An 8,552-nucleotide genomic window follows, 5' to 3' on the forward strand; every position below is an offset into this window, starting at 1 on the left:
GCCGTAGGAAGGCATTCCTCTTTGTCGTTACTGATTTTCAGGAAAAGAAATGCCACCTCCTTATGCCGTAGTCCCCTACTTGTCTCTTTTCTGCCTGTATTCCGTTCCTCACACTCCTGCCTCCATGGTGCACCCATCAGTTCTTGTCATTGCATTCATTCCATACTCCTCTTCAGCTCATGTTACTGCCTCCTTCCCATCTGAACTCTCTTTGGTCTCCTGATGCTGCCTTCATATCTACATAACCCACTGCTTTAGCAGGTGAGAGACACTCGGATGTGGGTGTGTCCATGCGAGGCAGCTTGCCTGCTAAAGCAGGCTGCCTTTATGATGATGACATTATCCTCTCCAATCAGGAAGGAGACACTTTTTCCTATTGTCCTTGCTCAGCAGTCACCTGTTTGTCATTATGACCTCAGTGGTTCTGTTACCCTGCTGGTGGGGAATAGCTCACATGCTCGGCACAGACACCAGTCTCTGCAGAATTTATTCCTTCTCTGGTTGCTTTCATAGTCTGTGGTTTAGTAATGTTGTACTATGGAGGGACTCCAGGGATAGTCTGACTTGCTGCTGAGGACTCCACATGCGTTTGCCAGGTATTTTTATAAGCCAGTCACCGATCAACAAGAAGCAAGTTATTTGAAGAAACATCCATCCTTCCAAGAGATATTCTCTTTCCAGAAATCCTTTGGTTTCTGCTTTGAGATAAGGGCCGTATTTCCAAGTGTGCTCAAAATGCTGTAAGAAAAAAATCAACCTTTTTCTATTTTCTTTCTAATAGGAGATACAGGCATTGTGTGCTTGTCTAATCCTGGGACAGCTGTCGAGTTCTGTTCCTTACAATAAGTCTAAGATATTAGTGACGTGTAGCTTTGAGTGAGTCGCTTCATCATCCACTTTGCCATTTCAATTGGTTCAAAGGTCTGTTTGGTATTTTTGATTTTTGTAACAACTCTGGAACAAGATTTTCAAAGTGATTAGTGATTTTGAGTGCTTCAGTTTTGGGCACCCAAAAATGGAGGCACTCAAAATCACTAGTTACTTCTGAAAATCTCAGCCTTATTCTCCAAATATTCACCTTTGTGATTAATTTCAACACACCTTAGAACAGTGGTTCCCAACCTTTTTGGCTCAAAGGCCACAGATATCATTTTTACAACCCTGAAGGGCCACCAGTGTCCACCAGCAAGCCCCCCACCCCACTGCAGCCAGATGGAAGGAGTTCAAAGAGGAGGCTGCTTCCTCACTGATCTCTCATCTCCCTGGCTCCAGCAGGGAATCTACAGGCATCCTGTAGCCCTGTGTGCTCCACCTGGGTCCCTAGGCAGTGGCTCCCTTCTGCAGCCAGGGGACAGAAGATCAGTGCTCCCCTCCCTCTGGTTCCAGCAGGGACCCCAGCGCCTAGGGACCAGGCGGAGTGCTTTGCTGTGTTCCTTGTGACAGCCAGGGGGAGGAGAGCACTGATCTCCCATCTCCTTGACTGCTGTAAGGAGCCTGCACTGGTCTCTTAGTCCCGTGGAAACGCACTCCACCTGGGTCCTTAGGCAGTAGCTTCTGCAGCCACAGGCCACTTTGAAAACCCCCACAGGCCACTTTTGGCCCCTGGGCCACAGGTTGGGAACCATTGCTGTAGAACATTGGCCATCACTCCCGCCTTTTTCTTTGTATGTTGGCCAAAAATGGTGCTATATCCTATAACCTCACCTGTTGTGTAAATTGTCAATGCTGCCATGTACGTTAAAGATATTAGATGATTCAGTCAGGGGCTTATAGAAATTGTGTGGACAGAAAAGGGTTCTTATTTTCCACTAAAGAAACTAAAGCTCCCTACTGAACTCATAAGAGCCAGCTTTCCAGCCGCAGGCTCATAACAGCACGCTGCTGGTTGGCTACATAATCTCAATACATTTAGCTATATCCCTATAGTACGAACTGATAGGTCAAGGGAAAAGTGCCACTCTTCTCTGAGTGATTGTCCTAATGGAATTCACTCAGTGTGCATGCATGCAAGTTTGGATTCTTTTGGCCAACAGTGTTCAATGGGGATGTGCCTGTATCATAGATGTCCTCATGCCCCTCACCCCAGAGCTTCTAGGACAGAGTGGGCCCAACCATGTCTGTTTCTTCTTAGTGGCTGTGGCAGTGAGATGTTTGCCTTCTTCCCTGCGTGCTGTGCTAGTGTAGTTTATATTAGTCTGACTACTTATAAGGTTAGTGGGCAAGAACCGCCTTTTTGTTCTGTGTGTGTACAATGGATTCTGGTCCATGACTGGGTCTCCTAGATACAAATAAGGGCTGTTAATTAGTTCTTATAGTTAATGCCTGCACCTCCCAGACCTTCACAGGAACTTGGCAGATCAGCTCAGTAGACAGTTCTCTCAGCAAACCACAAGTGGTCTATCAAAGACTTGCTCCTACAGAATATTTTTTGTAAGTGGGCTTTCCCAGAAATAGACCTGTTTGTCACAGATCAGAATACAAGGTGTCAAATGCTTGTTCCAGCCTGGGCTCCCTAATAGATGCCTTTCTCATCCTCTGGACACGGTAACTGATTTGTGCCTTTCTGCTGAGCCCCATGATACTCAGGGTTCTAAAGAAAGCAAGGCAAGGCGCAGGACTGATGATTATGATAGCCTCAACATGAGGCAGGAAGTTCTGGTATTTGGCACTGATGAATCCCCTGCGGCAGCCCCCAATCATCCTGTCTGCTCTGCCCAGCTTAGTCTCTCAGAACAACAGTCATATCCTGCACCTGGACCCAACTTCCTTTCATCCGTCCACCTGGATGGTGATTGGCTGATGGCCACCGAAAGAAACTGTTGAGTTGAAGTTCAGAACGTTCTGTTTCAAAGCAGGAAAGCCTTGACTAGACTGATTGACAAAGCTAAGTGAAAGAGGTTTTCTATTTGGACATCTTAGCATCCGCTATCTCCCTTGAAAACCCTCATTTAATCAATATTGAATTGTCTACTAGCCCCGAAACTGTCTGGGCTTCTATTGGTTTCATAAGGCCCCATTTAGCAGCAAGATCTGTACATCCTCCTCTTATTCAGGGTCATGCAGTATTTTCCCATCCAACAACATTAAGGTTCCTAAGAGCCTTTAATTGTGCTTTTCCTCCAGTTCAGGAGTGCTCTCTTTCCTGGGACTTCAAGGCTGATGGATGCGTTTCCCTTCTGAGCCCTTAGCAACCTGTTTCCTAGTCCTCCTGTTAGTGAATACTGCTTTTCAAGTGGCCGTTATTTCAGCTGGAAAGGTAGGAGGAATTTGGGTCCTCAGAGTGCATTCCACTGACAGTGCTTTATAAGGATGGGTTACTCTCATGCATCCATCCAAATTTCTGCCCAAAGTTGTTTGAGTTTCACATGAACCAATTTATTTCGCTCTCTTTTCTTCCAAGCCTCACTTAACCCCTGGAGAAGCTAAGTTTCATACACTTTATGTAGTAAATGCACCGTCTTTTTAAATTGACAGGACAAAACCATTTAGGAGCCCACCTCGACAGCCTTTGCAGAGAGGTTTAAAGGTCAGGCAACCTCTCGGAGATTGTGTAAATGGTTCTCCAACTGTATAAGGGCATGTTATGGCTGAATTAGATCCACCTAGCCACATTGAAACTCGTGGTATTAGAACTCAGGTAGCATCTGTGGCCTGTCTGAAAAATGTCCCTATTTCAGAAATTTATACGTGCTATGTGGAGGTCAGTTCCTGTGCTCTCTAACAGGGCTGTTCTGCGGTCACTGTTTAATTAGGACTCCTACTACCCACCTTCAAGCGAACAAATAACTGCTTGTTAGTCACCAAACATAGAATCTATGTGGACAGTCCTTCAAAGAGGTATCTGGTTCTTCGAGATGTGTTGACCACATGGACTCCATGATCTACTCTCCTTCCCTGCTACGATGGAGTCCTGCTCCTCTGGGATTCTGTATTAATGAAAAAACTGAGAGATGGTTGGGCCTGCTTTGCCCTTTCCGTTTGCCGTGGAAGGGTGATGGATAAACTGCTAGCTAGGAATTATCTGGCTCCAAAGGACACTGCAGGCTGAAAGATCTCTTCTTGCATGCCAGGGATGCAAGGTCACAAAGAATGCAATCCATGAGGACAACACATCTCAAAGAACCACGGGTACTGTAAGGTAAGTAACCGTTCTGTCTTCCCAACTTTAATCATAATACTGTGCCTTCACATACTTTTCTCTAACCCATTGCTTACTGTTCCTCTTAATGCCTGGAAGTTGCATATTCTCATTTAAGTTAGTCATTATTCCCTTTCCTTGATGGTTAGACTTTCCCTCAGGGCTTAATGATTTTAGTTTTCTTGTCCGGAAAATTGTAGGTATTGTACTAGAGTTATTACGCAAGCCACTATAATTACATCTTCAATGTCAAATGTATACAAACGTTTGGATATCATTCCACGTTTTTAGTGGGAGAGGCCTTTAGATGAATCTAAGAACAAGATCGGAGAGCCTGAAGTTTGCATTAAGATCTTGGGTGTCACAACTAGCGTAGCCATACAATTTTCAGACAGCAATGTGATCTTCCAGTTGACAGTGTCCCTTTAGAGAAGATATTTTTGTCACTAGGCCTCCGTGTTCAGTGCTGGATAAGTCACAATAAGGCACCATCCCTCCCCATTGACCTTATGGTTTAAGGGCCTGAAGTGAACATGCTCATGTTGGGAAGCTCCTTACTTCTGAAGTAGCCTCAGCAAGTTCAGTGGGTAAAGTATAAGATCCAATTCATCATGAGTAAAGGTATCAAAATCTTGTTCAAAATAATAAAATAATATTCCTGGAGGTGGGTGTTTTTGTTTGTTTGCTTGTTTGTTTCTAATTAAGCTCTTTCATTCTGCCTTCTGAGGGTTTCTATCATTCAAGCTTTCATCTTGTGGTTTATGAGGCTACCAGACCTCAGATTGCAGCTGCATTAGGCAGCTGTTGGGGACAAGGTGACTTTATTCCTTACGCTTTTCCCCTGCCAACATGGGCCCCTGACATTTAATCTTCTCTTGTGTTAGAATGTTCATGGATGACACCGAGGGTCCCTTATGTCGTCAGTCTGCCAGCCCCACCAGGGACAGAGAAGACAGCAGCAAATCACTTCCCAACAATGCCACCATCAAGAAGCTTGTCAGTTTAGATGCTCTCTCCTCTGGCAGTAGCTTACAGCAAGAGATCTTTGCCACAGTGCGTAGTCTTAGCCCTCGGTTGCTAAGTATGGTGATGGATGGGAAGTTGTCTGTCATCCCAATGGACCTAGATGGAGCACTGGACTCTAAAGCATCATGCCGCGAGTTGGATTCCTCCTTGACCAATGAGTTCCCTGGACCACCCTTCATTTGCGAGCATACTGTGAATGATATCACTGCACAGATTGAGTGGCTTCAGCTTTGTTGTTCTCCTTTCCATTTTATCAGGTTCTGTAGTAAAACTCAGTGGAGAAGTGCTGAACTGAACCCTCTTGGTTGCTTTTTGCTTTACCATTCAATCAGATGCTCCTTGTTCCCATCTCACAATGAGAACACAGAGTCTCTCAATTACTTGATGCACAGGATGGAACTTTCATCCCAGAGAAAATTCTCATATTCCAATATTTATCTGTCCTGAATTGGACCAAAAACTCAAAATATCAAAACTTTGTGTGGAACAAAAAGTTCAGTGAAATATTGGATTCAGAAATGTCAAAGCATTTTCAATCGAAATTGAAACATTCAAGTTTGGTCAACAAACCAAAAATGTAAACATTTAATTTTGGACCCATTCAACCCATTCACCTGAACTGCGGTGCCTTCTCCTCTACGGACTGGACTGCTCTGCCCATTATGCATTATGGCAACTCAGAGAGGAGGTCAGTCCCTCATGGGAGGTACAGTCATACCAGGCAGCCTGGCACTTAGTTGAGAAGGAGGGTATGAGTCTCATCATGGTGCCTCAAGTAGAGGCAACGTAATGTTGAACTGACCTGGCATAAAACTTTTCATTCATATTTTTTTTATGGGTGGAAAATCAAAAAAATTAATTCAAAACATTTTCCCGTGGAAGACTTTGTTTTCTGAAAAAGATTAGGACAGAAAATTCCTGACCAGCTCTTTTAAGAGCCTATGCTACTGATAATAGAGGAGATCAAACTTCATGATTCAGGGCCTAGTCTGACTAGGGTCAGGTAGGAGTTTTCCTCCTTGCGTACTAAATATAGCCCAATTATTCAGGTGTAATTTTGCCTTCCTTGTAAGAATCAGATATTGGTCATCACTGAAAGTGGGTCTCTGAACTTGGTGGACTGGTGGTAGGATTCAGTATGAGAGCTGGTCAAATACTAACCATGTGGCATATTTATTTGATTAATAAAGGCAATAATATTGTCATTTATTTGAATATTTGTGCTGTATTTATCTAGTTCTTTTAAATATGGCAGGAGATAAGATCATCTCAAGGTCAGTGGACAAATGACTGGCTCGTTTCAGTAGACACTTACTGGAAGCAGCTCAGACTTGTTTACTTTACTTTAATAACAGTGAGATCATTGCCATGGTTCAAGGGCGCATCTCACAGTAAATGCAAACCACCCAATGGATGGGTTATCATTGATCAGTAAGTAATCAATTTATCAATGTCTGAGCAATGTACTTCCCTGGTAGTTGAACATGGCTCTTTCCTTAGCTATTTCTGGTGTCCTGTTCAGATTCTGTCCCTAGATTCCCTTCACCCTCATTACAGAGGTTATTTCCTCCTACATAGCCTATTGCCTCTAGATGGCTGGGTCTGCAGGTCCCTGCCAAGCTGGTTCCTGCCAAGATGGCCTGCAGGTGGCACTAGTATAGCAGGTAGCCATCCCACTCCCTCCCAACCTCCTTGTCTGTGGCCAGTATATTCCTCTCTGACACACCAAGAATCCAGTGGCCTGGGGATTTTCCATATCTCCACACACACTGCTACAGCAAAGCCAGTTGCCCATCAGAATGCTGCCGGTGAACTGGGCAGTAAGGCTGGAAATAAAAACTGCAACTCACTCCATCAAAAGTTTCAGCTCCAAGAGGGTGTCACTCCCTTCCCCTCCCCTATCTTGAGTGTTTAACTTCACTTTCCAGTTGTTCACATTCACCACATGCACTGTATGGAGAAGTAGGCCAGAGGCTCCTGGTTCCTAGCATAAGTAGCTGGGCTGCAGACTCTGCACATGCCTGGGATGTGGGAGAACCAGTCCCTGTTGTGAATCAGATGGAGCAGGGACTTGAACCTGGGTCTTCCACATCCCCCATGAATGTCTGAACGACTGGGCTACAGTAGAGGTCTTGCTCTTTTTTTTACGGTTGTTTCCCCTCCCTCCCAAAAATATTCAAAATGGAATTCTTGTTTTCCTGCCCCTCTTACCCACAATTTCATTCACTGATTGCCTCTATTCCCTGCTGCGCTCAGTCCTACCAAGACTGCCCATTTCCTTCCCAGCTCTTGCTCACCTTTTCTTACAACTAGAAAAAGTGTATTTAAAAAAAAAAAAAAAAAAAAAAAAAATGAATGTAACATTTTCTCTCGTTTCTAAACAAATGTTTCTTCCACTCTTTCCCTGGAAAAAGATTTTTATAACTGTGTTTCCTTCCCCCTCTGGCTTCCCCTTCCCCCACACTTTTCTTACTTTTCTCCCATTTTCTGGTGGGGAAGGAAAAGTGTATATTTAAAAAAAAAAAAAAAAAAAAAAAAAAGGGGGTGGGGTTCGGGAACAAATCAAAATGAAATTTTCCATTTGTGTTGAAAATCCATTTTCACTCAAAGAACTTTGACAAAGAAATTCAAGCAGCTGTAATAAATAATAATAAACACAAAGAGCCTGATTCTCCCCTCACTTCAGCTGGTTGTACAGTGGTATAAATCCATTGATTTAAATGGTGTTACATCTGGTTTTACACTGGTGTGAGAGACAAGAGAATTGGGTTCATATACTGACAAATGAGGCACACAAGCTATGCACACACTTCCTTACAAATGCTCATACACGCACTAAGACATATGTAAAGTATGTACCCTCGACCTCCTACCTGAAAGTGTAATGAACTCATCACTAGGGCCAAGATCTTCAAAGATATTTAGGCACCTAACTCCCATTGAAATTAATGGGAATTAGGCACCTAAATACCTTTGAGAATATGGCTCTAGATAACAGTGATGTCTCGGGACATTGGTGGTCACAGAACAGTAGGCTGCTTGAGTGTGGCAACATGGCCATTTATAGTGTTTACTCTAAAGATAATACAACCTCTTTCCACCCTCTAATCTAGGGATGACTTCTGCAGATCCACAGGTCTAAGAAAGCTCATGTGGACTCTTTTCAGGTCTGCTGGATGGACCCATTCACCAGACAGCAGGTGAGTTTTTACCAGCTGGTGGTGCATGAAGTGGACATGAATGGGACAGATATGGCCATCGAGAAGCTCAACCCATGGGTCTTCCAAATAGCGAGCAACTCCGTTGAACTGCGGAACTTAACACCCAATGTGGAGTATCTCCTCAGAGTCCGTGCAGTGAATATAGCCGGAGCGGGGAAGTGGAGCAA

Source organism: Emydura macquarii, unplaced genomic scaffold (assembly GCF_026122565.2).
Source record: "Emydura macquarii macquarii isolate MOO-44397 ecotype Brisbane River unplaced genomic scaffold, CSIRO-AGI_Emac_v2 contig_2676, whole genome shotgun sequence".
NCBI classification, from domain to species: Eukaryota; Metazoa; Chordata; order Testudines; family Chelidae; genus Emydura; species Emydura macquarii.